The following is a 16,200-nucleotide window of genomic DNA, read 5'->3' on the forward strand; positions in this document are numbered from 1 at the left end:
TGCAATTTTGGGGATTTTTTTCTTGAGAAATAAAATGAAAAATATAACCTAATAATAGGTAAACAGATTTTTAACCAGTCCCAAGTTATGTTAGAGGACCTAAGTTGGCTAAAAAGACAGAATCCTTTTTGAACACTGATAGAAATAGATGCTGCATTTAACATTTTAATGTTTTGTATCATTTAGGCCTGGATTGACCATGCAAAGCTGGTTTCATAAAACACACCCCAGAGGCACAGAGACACAGAGGGAAGCCTAATAAGTAGACACTTATATAAAGGAAGCAATTTAGATTTTGTGGATACTGTTAATTTAGCATCAACATGGATAAACTGTACTCTGGATAGTCATACAATTGTAAAAGAAGCTATATTATGCTATATTACATTCATTGTCAAAGTAGAATGCATGCACATTTTAGACATAATGTTTTAATGAAACTCAAGTGTTTATATACTCGGAATCGATTTCACATTTCATTAAAATATGTGCATTTTTGGCAGAGAGCTGGCCGATGAACTGCGAGGCTTGTCTACAAAACACTGCACTTCCGTGGTGAAATATTTCAGTTCACAACGTTTTTGTTCGACTCTTTAATCATTCTGGATTCTTTAATCATATTTTAATCTCCATCAGTCAGCCTCCATGAGAATTTGAGTAACGAGCTAATCCCCAGACCTCTGGATTTAGATTTAAAAAACCTGATATTAAAAAAAAAAAAAAATTATCCTCCACATTTCTCAGAAGAATCATTGAAATTAAGCAAATGGTCACCACTGCGCATTGGCAAGAAGTCGCTAAGACTATTAAGAAAGCACACTGGGCATTGGACACAAGGTGGACTACACAGCACCGCTACCCCCTCCGCTGGAGCCACAGTCTTTTCTCCTCACATGCTCATTTGCATACATTTTCACCGCACGGCCCCTGTCTGTGGTCAGACCGCTTGTTGGGGACGTATCTGACACACAATAAGCGTCATGGCGCCGCAGAGCAGCCCCGGCCTGACACCTCCGCGCGAAACGCCGGCCCTGAGGGGGGCCCGTCCGCGGACTTCCTCCGGCTGACTCCCCCGGTCCCCTCTCGAGTCGGGTCCCCGCATTCATTTTCAAATTAACCTCCTAATAGACCTCATCTGTCCATAGAAAGCCTATTAACTAAAGATCTGTTTTCATCTCGTAGACATCCGAGAGGAGAGAGACCCCGCCACACGGACCCCACGCGCCCACAAAATGAACAGCGGACCGAACGAGAATATAAAAGGCAACAAAGGGACTTCATTATATACAGTTAATTGTCTCCCGGGCCTTGGCTGGCCCTTCCCTGGGCAAAGAATTAGAAGGCCTTAATTGCTTTATCGCCCAGCCTTGTGATTTCCAGCAATCAGGCTGATTCCATTTAATTTAAGTGCCATGAGATGGGGAGAAACGTGATGCTCCCACCTGCCCTGAAGCAAAGTCAAGGGGGAGGGAGGGACTGGGAAGGGGGGGGTGGTGGGCGAACACTCCAAAACCTGGCAAATTCAGCGCCGGTAAATTAATGTAAATCAACAGCACTTGCGCGGGATTGGAAATGATGTTTGCCCCGCGGTATTTGGAAGAGGCAATGAAGCCGGATGCTGTGCGAAACCCCATTTCAAGGGAGGTTTTAAAAACACTCACGCTGACCCCCCTAAGACAAATTTAGGACCCAGGGGATCTGGAAACAACTACTGATTTTGGATCAATTAACAATTTCTATGCAAAGAGGGGGAAGGGCAAGAGCGCTCCTCAAGATGTCGACACTATTAAAAGGCATTTATTAATTAGATGCATGTTTCTTCATTAGGATAATAGGATTAGCATTCCTTGTCTATGGATATGTTTTACATTTCCCGGGTCTGTGGGGAAATAGTTCTGTACTGATAATTTAATAGCCTCTTTTAACTAGTTTCTCCATTTGAGCTGCTGCATGTAGCAGTCGTGTTCCTATTACCTCTCACCATGGCTTCCGTCGTAAATTGGAAAAGAGAATTTGCCATTTAAGAAACTATTGAAGGCAAGGTACGAGCATTTTGAATATTTTTTGGTCTTTTTTTATTATATTTGTACAAACAATAAATGAAATACAGTGGGAAAAGATAGACATGACTTATTATGCAGCATGTTTTGATAGTAGCTGGTGAAGGCAGAACAACCAGGTCTCACTAGACGTTTGACAAACCTATGCTAAACGACATCCGCTAATATCAGATTGCTCGGAGACTGTGATCGACAAATCCTGATTGCTGGTGTGAAAACTTGTCAGAATTAAAAGTAGTAACGTTTCCCTAAAGAATTCTGGTGCTGAGTTGTAAGAAAAAATCAGTCTAATGTATTCTTGTAAGTTAATATAAGAGCGCTAAATATGTTCTGGTTTCCTTCTGCCTTAAACTGGAAAGGATAATTGATCTTTGCAATGTAGTTGGCTCCTCCTTCCCAGTGCAAAGACAGAACAAAGGTGCTGTATTTCAAGTAGTAGGCGTTTCTGACATGTGTCCGTTGTATGTGCCATTATTGTCCATCCGATCGCCCAAATTCTTCCTCAGTACTCCTCTTAGGGTTAATAAGGTGTAATTTAAATCCGAAACCCCTGACAGTACATTTTCTGATGGTATGGCTTGTAGGTTCTGCATGGCTGTTTGGATCAAAGACTGGTTATCTCTTCTATTGAGCTGTTCTAACCTCTGTCCGCTCTGATTAAATGCGGAGTGCTGTGAATTTCCTCGTTAATCAGGGCTAGATTTCAGAGTCGGCTATACGGACTAAGACATTTTAACAGGTGAAAATACAAAGAGGAGTAGAAAATAAATTAAATCACAAGCAGGAGTGTTGTCATATACGTTTATTTTACTGACAAGCTGTGCGGAATGACTGCTTGAAGCGAAACAGCTTCCACTGGCCTCTGTCAGGAGTGAAAAGCAGGCATCGCTCACTACTGCCAGCCTCCTGGAAGGCAATTAATGATTCAGTTTTCAACGCGATGAAATGTTGCAGATATAATACGTATTTTTGGTGAGGACAGAATTCACGCGTGGATTAGCCGTCAGTTGTTTCATTATTAGACTAATTGTATAGAGTGTATTAGGGGATTTAATTGAAGGTGGTGTGAGGGGGTGTTTCTGGGAAATTTGACAATTCCAAGACTGAGACTCTACAGCTGTGTTTATGAATTCCTTGTGCACCTGCTGGGGTTACAGAACCAGTGCATGCACGGATTATGCAAGGGTATGGGGCACTGAAACTCAGGAAAGAAAACTCACAAGTGAGTATTCAGAGACACAAAACTTTGGAGGCATGTCACATTTTAAGGCAATTCTTATGTGTTTTCTGGAGTTTAGCGCCAACATTTCGCTAATGTTACGTCTGTTCACTTGTAGCTGGACTGGGAGGCAGCATAGTCCTCTGTGTGTGCAGACCCTTTCCATTAGTTGAGTCCCGCTTGTGAAATGGCCAGTCAATCCAGCTTTGTCATCAAAGCTGTTCTGAGGCCAGGCGTTAAAAAAAGTCTCCCCTCCGCTTCTTCCACACTTGTTGACAAATATTGCCTGTCCTCTCACAACCATGCTACATCACAGTACATTGGCTTTTCTTCATTGTTGGAATGTTCTCCTTAATTAAGCTCAGTAGATTTCACGGAGTTTTATGGGTTTAGTTATAATATGTTGGCCATTTTGCTTGGTAAAAACGATCCGCAGAACATAAATGTAATTTGTTTTTTGTCATAATAATTATAGCCACTGTGCTACAGGCTATATTTAGCATGCATGTTGGAGTATTTTGTATTGATTTTACTCTGCCAATTCTTAAACCAGAGACCATAAATTCTAAGACAAAATATTTCAAAATAAATCTGACGCACTACAGATCGTCCTGCACAATAAATTAACAGGCTACGATTGTCCCTGCCAGATCGATGCTGTATGTTGTCCATGTCAAATGCTGACGTCATATATGGTTTCATTTGACTTATGTTTTGTTATCGTGAAGTGGTGACACATCCAGCAATCTGGACTTCAGCTCTCAATGAACCCTGAACCATTTCAAGTGACACATAATCATGGAAAGGTTTTAATTGCACTGTCAAATATCACGTAAAACAGAGTAAGTAATTTTGACATATACACACCAGTGGTGAGACTTTGAGGAAACATCAAGCACATTCATTTTTCTACATACAGGGAAGACTACAAAACACCTAATTACAACATTCAGCAAAAAAAAAACCAACATACAAAACAATTCTTGAGTTTTATTCTGAGGTTCAAGCGTCTGGTATCTTAAACACCCATGAGATGCTACGCTGTGCCAGTTGGAGGCTTTGAAACGTTCTGCCTTTAAGTTTTCCTGGCAGCGTTTGGTTTCAGAAGAGCGAGAGGAGTCAATGTTAAGAAGACAGAGCCAAAACAGTGTGACAAACCCATCTAAATTTCATCCCAGCCTGTTCGATACCATCTTTTTTTGCCAGAGTTTGCTAGTTCTTGATTAAAACGTTGACGTCCTACCCAGAATTAACCTGATTAATGTAATTGAATGTAAAAGCCCATAGCTCAGCACTTCAGATGATCACAGGAGATGGATTAAGAAAGAAGGCTTTCAAATTGAATACACTTCTCCCTCCTCAGGCTGTTAATTGTGCCGTTTACCACTACCTGAGTCACTGACCACTGCTATTTAGTCAAACTAATGATGATGCACAGTCCGTGCCTTCCCGAGATAATTAAAAAACATTCGCCCTCTGTTTTTGCATTAACTTTTGGTGAATTGACAGACACACACACTCAAAAATATTGAACTGTCTTCCGAGCCCTGTCTGGGACACTGACAGTCAGCTCTTAAATCAGTCTCGTGCCAGAGTTTTCTGGGGAAAGAACTTTATTTTGAAATCTATTCTCTATCACTCATTATTGACTTTTTCAACGCCGCCACCGAAGTCCTTCTGTTAAATTCCCCCAGTGAATTCCTCAAGCCCTGTCCACCCCTTTTTTCGATTCTGCAGACTGCACATTGCTTCCTTGACACCGTCTAATGAGGACTATATTGCTTCCACGCAACCGTCCTCTTTATAAGCACAAGCGTTGTCGAGAATTATACACTTTTATATCTATGCATAATATCAAATTTCATTCAGAGTAACTTAAAATCGCAGTGTAAAATGAAGCAACAGAGGTCGCGTTTCAGAGTTCTAAACAATTGCCTCTTCTTAAATCATATTTCGTATTGTAGAAAAGTGCCTTTACTATTCACACGGGCATAGAGCACAGTGGCATGAAATGCGCTGTTATTTTATTATTATTATCTTCTTTTTACACTCCTCTGATTGCACTGGAGACCCGGGAACACGCCTCGGCCGGTTACTCCGCACGTCACATTCGTTTTGTGGCAGCAGGGCTCGGCGAAGCCCCTCTTCGGCAGGCCCGAATCGCAGCGCTCTCAAATAAATAAATGAATAAATAGGGCGATGTCGAATTTTCCCCACACTTGCCTCCATTGACACAAATGGGACCCGCGGTAATTTATAATGCTGTTAGCGAGGTGCGGCCATTTCTCCCGCCGCGGTGTCTGTCACCTTCCTCTAAGAGGCCCCGGCTGGCGAGCCGCGGTCGAGCCGCACCGGCGGCGCTCGGGAGCGCGCCCACGCCCGCTTTGCTATTCCGCGCACGCGGCCGGCGGCTAAGTGACATCAAGCCTCATTATTTCCATCACATGCCACATTTGTAACCTGTTAGCGGCTAAATTGTGATAAAATAGGCTGATGCCCCTTCTGAGTCTCGCCCCGGCTCGAAGCTGGACTTTTCGCTCTCTCTCGCCGGGCGAAGTACAGTGCCGATTCCGAGGAGGGTTAATTGGCTCTCGACGGCTGTGATTTTCTTCGTGGCTCCTGCCGCGAATGCGCTATCGTGTTTTACCGCTTGGCCCGACTCGCGTGTCGTGTATGGAAAATTAATGGTTCAGCGTGCCGCTTTCGCAGCCAATGGGGAGATGTGGCTTTATGTTCTGTTTTTTTTTTTTTTTTTACTGGGTTAACGGAGTCCATCAAAAGTGCTGATCCTGATAACAGGTAAAAACTGAAATGAAATGTGCATATGGGAGAATTGCAGCTCTGTAACCAGTAAAAACAATAGTTTTTCACATTGGTGGGTGACACTAATAACTACTTTATCTAACATGATGATTTTATGTACAGTATTCTGAATTTTTCTACCAAATATCACCTTTTTGAACCAGTATTGAGAGAATATATTAACAGAAAAATTCAAAGACAAACACAATTATGAAATATTGTGAAATATTTTAAACTAGATTTAAAACAGACTTTGGTACTTCCAAAAACAGGTGTAAGGGGTAAGGAACTATGTTTAATATATACTGCATAACATCATTAGTTAATTAATTACTGTCATATGATTAGTATGCCATACTTTTTTTAAATTAAAGAAAGGAGACATATTTAGTCGATGCCTAAACTAAACTGCCAGCATAAAGCCTTACAAATCAACAAGCAATTCTGACCTGTGAATACTACACAAACAGTGAGCACACAAATGTGTATGTCCATGTCCACCTTTACAACCAGCCACCTTAAAAAAATCAAGTGTAAGAATATGAATATTTAATAATGGAGGGATATACAGATATACAGTATAACATATGCTCAAACCCAGATTTGCCTCGTACAAAATCTGTTTGAATAAAAACCAAAGGTAGATGTGTATTATTAACCACAGTACTGAAGGCTTTTTATATTAGCCTTGTACAGTGGCCCCCCAGACTGGTTCTGATTAATGATTCATAAAATGCTAACACTCAAAATGTGGTTCATACAGATTGTTTCTGAGAAATTAATAGTTGTTTTCCACCCTTAAACATATGCCTTTTAAAAAAAACACACACTGGAATGTAAATTGAAATCTCTTCAGTCTAAGAAATGTTTGATAACACGCAGTGCTTATTTTCAGGACAGTAAGCTGTAATATATGAGCGCAAAAAAGATGATTCTTAAAAAACTGCAACGCTGGTGTATGTTACAGGCACCGAGCCACAGAGGAAGATACAGTTCTCAATTTATGCAACAGCCAATCCTGAGCATATGCTGAAATAATTAGGGGGGAAAAAATCTCTCGCTTGTGCAAACTTCCAATTGCCAAAAAAATAATCTGTCTCAAACAAAGGAAAGACCCCCGTGGTGCTTGGGTGTACAGTTTCTGTCATATATATTCCTTGGAGGTTTCAGATGACAAAACACAGAAAGTTGTTTTGTCCCTCTTCCTGTCACGTTACACCCCTTAACCGTAGTTTTTTTTTCATGTTGTCTCGCTGTCTGCGCTGTCAGCCCGTAGCCTGGCACCTGCTCTCATGTTCCTAATTAGTCTCATTTAATTAATTATATTCTGCAGCACATCTCCTTATCTCTCGCCTTTTTTTTTTCTTCTTCCACTGACTTTAAACTGGGAATGGAAAAAAACCCGCACTTTTCCCCCGCACCCTAATGTTTCGGGGGGCACTTTGGCAACCCCAGTCCAATGGCTTATATCATTAGCTAGGTGTTGGAAATGACCAGTGTGTGCATAGCAGGGGAGTTTGTGGATTGAGTGAGGTTATTCGCTGCCATATGTTTGACATTTTTCTGCAGGAGTATCTGCTCTTAACACTACGGTGAAATTTCATCATGCTTGTATACATATGAAAAGTAAACAGAGGTTAAAAATGTTTGCCTACCCTTTTTTACAGTATGCACTTTTGTCAGTTGCTCCGGACAAGAGCGTTGGCTGACATACTTAAATATAACTATAAATGCAAATGTTCAAAAAAAAAACTGCATAAAACTGAAGGCTAGATGGTAGAAATGTGACAGCTTCACTATACTATGGCGTTGAAAACATTACTTTTTTGCATGCTTGCTTTTGTGGAGTTATTATTGCTTACAACTGCTTTAGGGATTTGGAAGGGGTTGTTTAGTTTTCCGGGATGCCTGGGTATTATGGGACTGTAAATATATGTGCAGTATAAGTCATGCTGGCAGAATTGCTGATGTCTTGTTCCCAGAGAAGTAAATGGAATATAGTGTGCTATATTAGCTGTCTTTGCATTAGCAGCAGCAGCAAAAATATGCATACAAATATACTACGTTTTGTATTTTTGTTGGCAAACGGAAGCTGTATTTTCTGCATTCAACATCTGTGCACATCTTATTGAGCACCTCACGGATATTTCTTTCTGGAGTTTGTTTTGGGATTCAGCATCCCCTACCTGTGAACTGTGTTATCATCCACTATACAACTGTACTTAATCATGAAACATTATCACGTGTGGACTTCATCTTTTAATCCTCTACAAGTGATGCACGCCATTATGCAAGTCAACACGAGCTCTCACAGAGTATAATCAAATCTTTTTAAAGTGGCTAAGAGGTTAGACTTGACACTTGACCAAATCAGGAGGATTGATCCTGGTTTAATGGTTTGACGTATGTTATTGAAATATGTCTGAAGCATCTACAACAGCACTATCATCCGGTCAGTGCTAGGGTGCACATCCCGAATACAGCTTTTTTCAAATTACACATACCAATATACATTTCTCTTTCAATAATGCTATTATGCAGAATACAAAACAAGCCTTAACCCAACTACACATAATGTACATAGTCCGCAAAATCTTTGCATATTTTTAATGGAAAAACATTCCAATGTTTTGCAATGCACGTAATGTGTTCCTCTTTGACACAGATACTGTACATTTCTTGTATTATTACTGTATTATTTTCAAATATCAAGACATATTTATATCCACAAAAAATGGAAAAAAACAAACTGTGAAATTAACACTGAAAAACATGAGGACAAAACTCCATTCTGAGCTGGCTATTATAATTATATGGTTAACATGCATGGTTAATACCAAATGGAAACTTGCACGCTTTCTTACGCTTCAAAGACAAAGAAATATTTTTGTTCAAGAATGCGATAGTAATTCAGAAAAAAGGGAGGGTAGTAACTGATTTTTAAAAATGTTTTCACCAACTTATAATTACCCAGTAACAAGTAGGCTGCACCTACGTTTTCCAAAAACTTTGCTGCTATACTTTTCTTTTATTTCTAAAAATATTTTCTGTTACTTGGGTTCACTTTGGACTGTATTCCACAGGTATCTATCACAGCCATTTTGCGCAAAGCAAACAGTGAGGACTGGGAATCTCTCATGAGTGCAATCTAACAGAGGAAAAGAGGAGTGCCCAGCTTGAGGTCAGGTGGACTTAAAGGTCCAGTTAAAGCTAGAATAGCTAGAACACAGGCTATCACTCATCATTTGGTCTCTCACAGCGAAGTTGCTCAACTGACCGTTCCTCCCTGTCCATAGCCTTATGTAACAAGGTCTCCCAGTACACCAGGTATCAAGGGTATTCAAAGTTTCTGTTTCTTCAAATAATTTGGTTAGAATTATACCATTTCTAAGTTAAGTAAAATGATACATACGTAGGATATTCCAACATGCTACATTGCAACAATGATACTATGCATATTTAAGGGTCTGGAAGGGTAGAACGGCATACTCACTAATTAAATACAAGACACTCCACTGTCTAGAATTGCATGAATGCTACACCAGTCCAATGATCAGGTGATAACTTTGAATCTGCGGTACTACACCAGCAAAACAAGCACAGATGAATTTTTTAGTGCTAGTTTGACTCAGCAGTCAATTAATTTAAATATTTTAGGCTTAATATGTCTGGTGTGATAGCACTGAGGAATCCTTATGCAATATCTGGAAAAGCACTGTAAACATATTACCTAAAATGACAGTCTTTCTAATACGCTGGTTTTTACTAGCACATGATGCTGACTGGAGTCTTACTAGTTAAAAACTGATAGCCATGAACAAAAGAAAATAGCCAAGAAGAACATTATGTTCTTGTTTCATGTTATGCTTTAAATATGTTACACTTTAAAACATAATGTAGTTAACTTATTTACGAGCCTCCATCAAGTAAAATGATGCTGATAGCTAAACAAATCATGCTCTTATTTACTGATGCATCTTCATAATATTACATATATGAAATAAATAACATTTAAAAAATGTTATTTATTTAATATATTACCTCAATGACTAACAATGCTTGCTAGCCAATGCCTACATATCTTTTTACACAGCTTGCTGTTTAACTAGTGAGGCTCTAAATTGTGCATTTAATTATACTCAAATATTTGCCAGAGAAGTTGAACAAAACAATACAAAACAAAACAAACAAATTTGTAATGCAATGTTTATGCATTGTGAATGTATGGGTTGTTATTATGTAACCTTGGTAGAAAGCTACTATCTCACAACCTTTTCACCTGATCAAACCCTGCTCGATTAGCCAGTTGACAGAGGTGGCCAGCAATAATGACTGAACTTAGACATACTGTACAAAGGTTCTACTTTTAACAGGAAAAAGGCACAGCTAGTGTGCACCCTTCTCAATCAACAGAGGATGCTGTCGTGATGGGACAGGCCTCCGCTTTGAAATTTGCCACTCGGAATAAAAAAGTAAAGAGTAAAATAAAAATCTAAGTAAAAAACTATGGCATACAGTAACACAATAAAGACAGGATAAAAATACAGGGTTCTACCTGTTATAGAGCAGATATGGTGCTCGCTATGGATTAAGAACCGAGTGCAGGTGAGCTGAAGGGAAAATTTAAGGTCAGGGGTGTTCAGGTGTGATGAGAGGACAGCCTACTATTGAAAGCTGCATCATACATTTCAAATCACTGACGGAAACAAATTGTTCTTTATGCTGTTCAGTTTGGGTTCTTACGGTTTGCTATGGTCTGAAATGGGATGCTAGCTTGGAGGCTAACTACAGCTTGCTGGCTTACTGATACATAGTGTGCCTGACATTTTACATTGAAAGATACTGTAGAGCTATTACAGCAAGGAAGTTCAGTTAGTAGTACAAGTATTAATTAATAGCTCCTTAACTAGTATTATGCAGCCAGCATTAGCTTGATAAATATGATCTTATAATTACATCCAGTCAAAAGAAGCAACCACCTCTGTATTGTAACCAAAAAATGTATTCATACTATTCCAATCAATAAATCTGTTCCTGTGTCTTGACGCATATCCTTTGCTGCTATTCATTGTTTTTGAAACAGGACTGACCTTTAGTGTGTTAAACCCCCAGGAAGTAATTACAAGCAATTTGCTGGAATCCCTCTGGCAAAAAAATAAATAAAACGCATAATGTTTGCAGATATCGGAATGCTATGTCTTACACATAATTCTAATTTTTCTGTAATACATTTAAAATATGGCTATTTCATTATACCTAGTAGTCAATTTGTCAACAGTAAAACAAAAAAAAGGGGTTATGACTCCAGCCTAACGGTATGCTGAGGCTTGCTGAAGAGGGAGACGGAGGAGAAGCAGAGCCTAGTGCTGCGACCCGTTCTCTCCATCAATGCTGGGAAACCACCAGCGATTTCCGCGGGGGCTGGCTGCATCAAGGGAAGCAGCCACGCGCTCAGACGGTGGCCTCAGACACTTGTGCCTCATACCAGAGCTTTCTCCCCTCTCACCTTTCCTTCTCTTTGCTGCAGGATGCCCAGAGGATTATGACTCCCCTTTGTGCCGCGCCGAGCCCCCCTGTCCGATCCTGACCATCTGGTTCCAGGGGCAAGAGAAGATCTGAGGAAGAGAACACAAAGGACACTCCAGTTCTGTCCACCTGTGTTTAATGATTTCCAAAACACTCTGAGATCGAGTACAATGAGGCCCCATTGACTATTGTTGTCACATGGCAATAAAGCCTAAGACAACAACTGCCTATGGCAATAAAGCCTTATTTTTGTTTCCTGTCCAGCTACCTGTGCCTCTGTTTCTCTGTCCACCTCTACAGGTGGCTCAGAGTCCTTTGTCATGTGCAATACACATTAAAATGAATAATTAATACAAATCCATACTTATGATTACTTTCCCCTTTGTTACCCCGTGACACTGTATAGCTGCTATGCTATGCAACTACTTGACCATGGCACACCTTGGAGCAATAGAGCCAATGATTTATTTGCCAGGTTAGGTTGTGTGTGTCTAATTTCCAGCAGGTTAACCATAATCACAACATCTACCTTATTCTACACTGTAACTATTGTTGAAAGATAATTTTGTTATCTAATTTTGTTATCTTACATTATCCCTCTTGTATATTGTCTAAAATTGTGTTAGATGGTTTAGCTAATCATATTAATAATTTAACACAGCAAAATTAAGCTAAACAAATTGTTGGGGACACATTTTCACTTCAAGGTGGACAATATAAAGTAATTCATTCTATAACTGAGAATATAATACACAGTTACCTTATTAAATAAAACAATAATACCTCTTACTGCATATTATGATTCATTTTTATTCCAATGGAAGAATGTCTCTTAGATTGCATGCTGTACTCCTAAGCATATCCAGATGTGTCAGTACATTACAACACATCTGAACATGTTTAGGAATAGTGCACAGCTCACAATTTACATAAGATATAGATACACCTTAATTCCTGGGGGAAGGCCTTTCAGAATAATCACATCAAGAAGTAAAAAACACTAACCTTCTGTGATTATAAGGATCAATTCAAGAGTTGAACATTAATTCATTGACGGCAAGATTATTGTCACATTGGTCAAGCAATAAAACAAAGCTCTAGTTGTACTAATATACAATGCATATTAATTAGTTGGATCCTTAGTACTGTAAACTTCCATGAATGAGAAATAGCCTACTTTATCAACAAATTCTAGGCCTGTACTTCCTTATTTTATTGAAAAAATATGCTTAAATATAACCATTAAGTTGGCTAACTAGGCGTTCTTACTGATCAGTCCAGTATGCTTTGCATCAAAACAATAGCAAACCGTTTATATTTTGCATAACCTATTCATTCAGCTGGACATACTGAAGCAATTCAGGATAAACCTTAAAGGATAAAAGGGTACATCAACACTACAATACCAGAGAATCGAACCTGCGATCTCAGAGTAGTAAAAGCAGATCATTGCCAGTATATTGTAGCATACCGCTGACTAATCGTTCACTGTTTACATAAGAAGGTGGGCAAAACTTTAAACTAGGACCTCAACAAAGCGATAGGTGAGTTATCAGAATCTAGACACTAACGTAGGCCTACAGCCGCGATGGCTTTCTGCATACAATGCAATTGCTAGGTAGCCTACACTCCAATTCCTATGAGGCATTGCAAATTTTCTCCCAGACAGTCACATGCTCGCTTGCTCGTATCTAAACCTGAACTAAACTGGTGTGTGGCTGAAAAGAGAAATGCTGTAGAAGTAACCGGCATGGTCAGAAACAGATAAATATATGTCTACGGTCAGAAAGGCCAGATGACACGGATTTTTCTGTAAATTACGTGTACAATGTTGCTTAGCTAAGGTAGTGAGAGGAGAATTTAAGTAAACTATTTCTTTACGTTACACAATCAGATCGTAGCGGAGATGCTACGGCAACACATATGTCAGGTCAGAGTTGACTGCAACAGAGACGGTTTTATCAAAGTATCTCTCAACAGAGCAGAGCTGTTGTTAAGTACAGACACAAGGTAGCAATATAAGTTTATATATAAGTTTTTTTCCCATCGTTGCAATGGATAGCATTCATTTGAGTGAATTCAAGAACCCGCAAAGTTGTAGGCTACATTCTCAGTCTGTTGAAAAGAATAGACCGCTACGCTACGCAAATGTAGCAGACACCCTTTTAACGTTTGAAGTTGTATATCATGTAACCATGCCAATGTTCACAACATACTATGGCCTCTTGTGCCTTAACACACAATGGTGACCCCATAGAACAAAGAATATGACTCTTTACCTTTGTTTTTTGGTCAAATCTGTGAAACTTTCTTGCTCCCTTATCATCCTCTTCACCCAATGATCACCCAACATAAAAATATTTAATTAAGTTTTCTTTAGCTTAATTGCCATCAGTAGACGTGAGACTGCAATCCTCCACGTCTGGTTGTTTTTCACCAGAGAGAACAGTGTGGAAATATTAACATACCTTCCTGACAGATTGGCACATATTGGCGCATATCACATATTTTCCTCACCTTGTAAATGGTTAAACAAATTTCAGTTCAAGTCCAAGTCTATTCTGCTCTTTGATTGGTCATTTTGAGGTGGTCTGCCCCATCTGGTCTTTTGGAGCTGCAAATTGCCAGGACATGTAAAGGTGGCTGTCAACAAGGGACCACAATTGAGGACAGATCTGCTACACTGCCAAGACGTCTGTGGGCATCTTGGCGGTTTGCAGCCTGTTAAAATTGATTGGATACACATTCCTTTGTATTCACTGGTTCATCACTAAATGAGAATGTATTCTCAGTTGACCTTCCTGGTTAAATAAAGGTAAAATGAACATTGATTCTTTGTGAGCTAAAAATAATAAAACACTGATGACTACCCACGGCCGTCCATATCGGCTAGCATCTCAATGTTAATTTACGATGGACTTTAAAGCCTTTCTAATAAAAGGAAAGTAGCCTATATAGACTGCAAGATGTTGGTTTTGCTGGTGCAGCTTACTTAAAAGTTTTATGAGGAGTTAATTAAAAAAAACTTAACTGTAAAGAAACTGAGAGCTGTAGTGTATTCAGGCCCTAATTAATTTTGGTTGTCTTACCATGTTTTTCACCGGTGCAGTGCAGAATGCCAAAAGTCTTAATACTGAAAATGGGAAATCATACAAATAGAAGTATTTAGGCTAATTAGAAACATAATTATAATTGCAATGTTGATCTAATTTGAATATTGTCTGCTAACAGTATTTCACTGTGCCACAAGTGAAATAATCTCCCAAGTTGATCCCTTTTGTTCCCAAACACATTTCCGAATGCAACTGACCTAATAAAACAGCTACATTCACTGTAGTGCATTTTTAAATAATTGTACCTACAAGTTATATTTTTTGAAAAATGTTGTTGGACTCAAGTGGATTTTGAAAAAAAGAACAGGGCTATTTTTCCATCGTAGATACTTGAGTTCACTCAGGATAGTCGATATGGGAAAACAATGTGACAAGCTCAGTGGTGTAGTTTGCATTTAACTCCTGGGAGCTACACTCTTTGACAACGTCAACATGCTGAATGCCCCTGCGTTTTGGTGCTTTTTATAAGCAGTTAGCGTAATGGAAACATAGGCAGGGACGAACTGTGGCGGTTGCTGTACCGTGCATGATTAGTAACATTATTAAAACGCTATTAAAGCGGCCTGTTAAGATGGAAGAGTTCAACCTTTAAAATGTGCCCATCAAAGTGGAAAGGGAGCCTTGAATTTCATTTCCTGATCCTAGACGGGACAGACTGCCAAAAAGAGGCTGCATGGCAGCTGCCCCCATCCTCCTCTTACAGCGGGATCCGTCCTCAGCTGAAGAAAGGCCCCATTAATAATTCACCCCCTGATCAACACCAACACAAAGGAAAAGATCAAACTTTTGGCAGAGCCACTGAAACTGCAGGCTGATAGTATTTCGTCCTAAATAGCTTTGCATTGACCATATGGACATCATAATTACTCTCCAGTCCAAAATCACACACTAATTAGTTTTTGGAGACAATGCCCTTCCTTTTTTAATTTAATAATTTTGCCGTGCTGCTATTTTGTACCTACGGGTAGAACTACAGAGGAATTTTTTTAAAGTCTTACCAAATACATTTGTGTAACAGAAATGGGCTGTTTGGAATATATTTTTTTAAGTATAAATAGAATTTGGAATCGAGTTGGATGATAATTCCCAGCATATGTGTTCATATCATGAGCTTGTGTGTGGGACAGCCCCCAGCCCCATGCTGTTTATTCCAAGACATTTTTAAAGCCTTGATTATAATTTTAGTGCTCATAGTTAGTTCAGTGCTCAGGGACAGAAAAGGACAGGCAAAATGTTGGCCCAATTTGCATGTAGGCCTCAATTTTTTTGCATGTACATTTTTTTTCAGGTTCATCCTGCAGATGTATGAGTCAGATGTTTGTGAAATAAAAAATATATGCAGTTCACCAAGTAATGCATCTATGAGGAATTGCAACCAATTTTTATCAGAAGTGAATTGTGTGATTTTTGGGAACGTTTTTTAAAATCTCACTCCACACGGAGCCTTTCCTCTGGTAACACCGGAGCCCAGGCATGCTAG

At 39.4% G+C, this 16,200-nt stretch overlaps 1 long non-coding RNA gene across 1 annotated transcript; it reads left to right on the forward strand.

The window, feature by feature from the left end:
- The first annotated feature begins 1,656 nt into the window (after positions 1 to 1,656).
- Positions 1,657 to 11,970, forward strand: LOC135249474 (uncharacterized). The gene is made up of 2 exons (XR_010328694.1): positions 1,657 to 2,042; positions 11,609 to 11,970. It is a non-coding gene; the product is annotated as an uncharacterized LOC135249474 (long non-coding RNA).
- The last annotated feature ends 4,230 nt before the right edge of the window (positions 11,971 to 16,200 follow it).

This window comes from Anguilla rostrata, chromosome 2, assembly GCF_018555375.3.
Source record: "Anguilla rostrata isolate EN2019 chromosome 2, ASM1855537v3, whole genome shotgun sequence".
Taxonomy (NCBI): domain Eukaryota; kingdom Metazoa; phylum Chordata; class Actinopteri; order Anguilliformes; family Anguillidae; genus Anguilla; species Anguilla rostrata.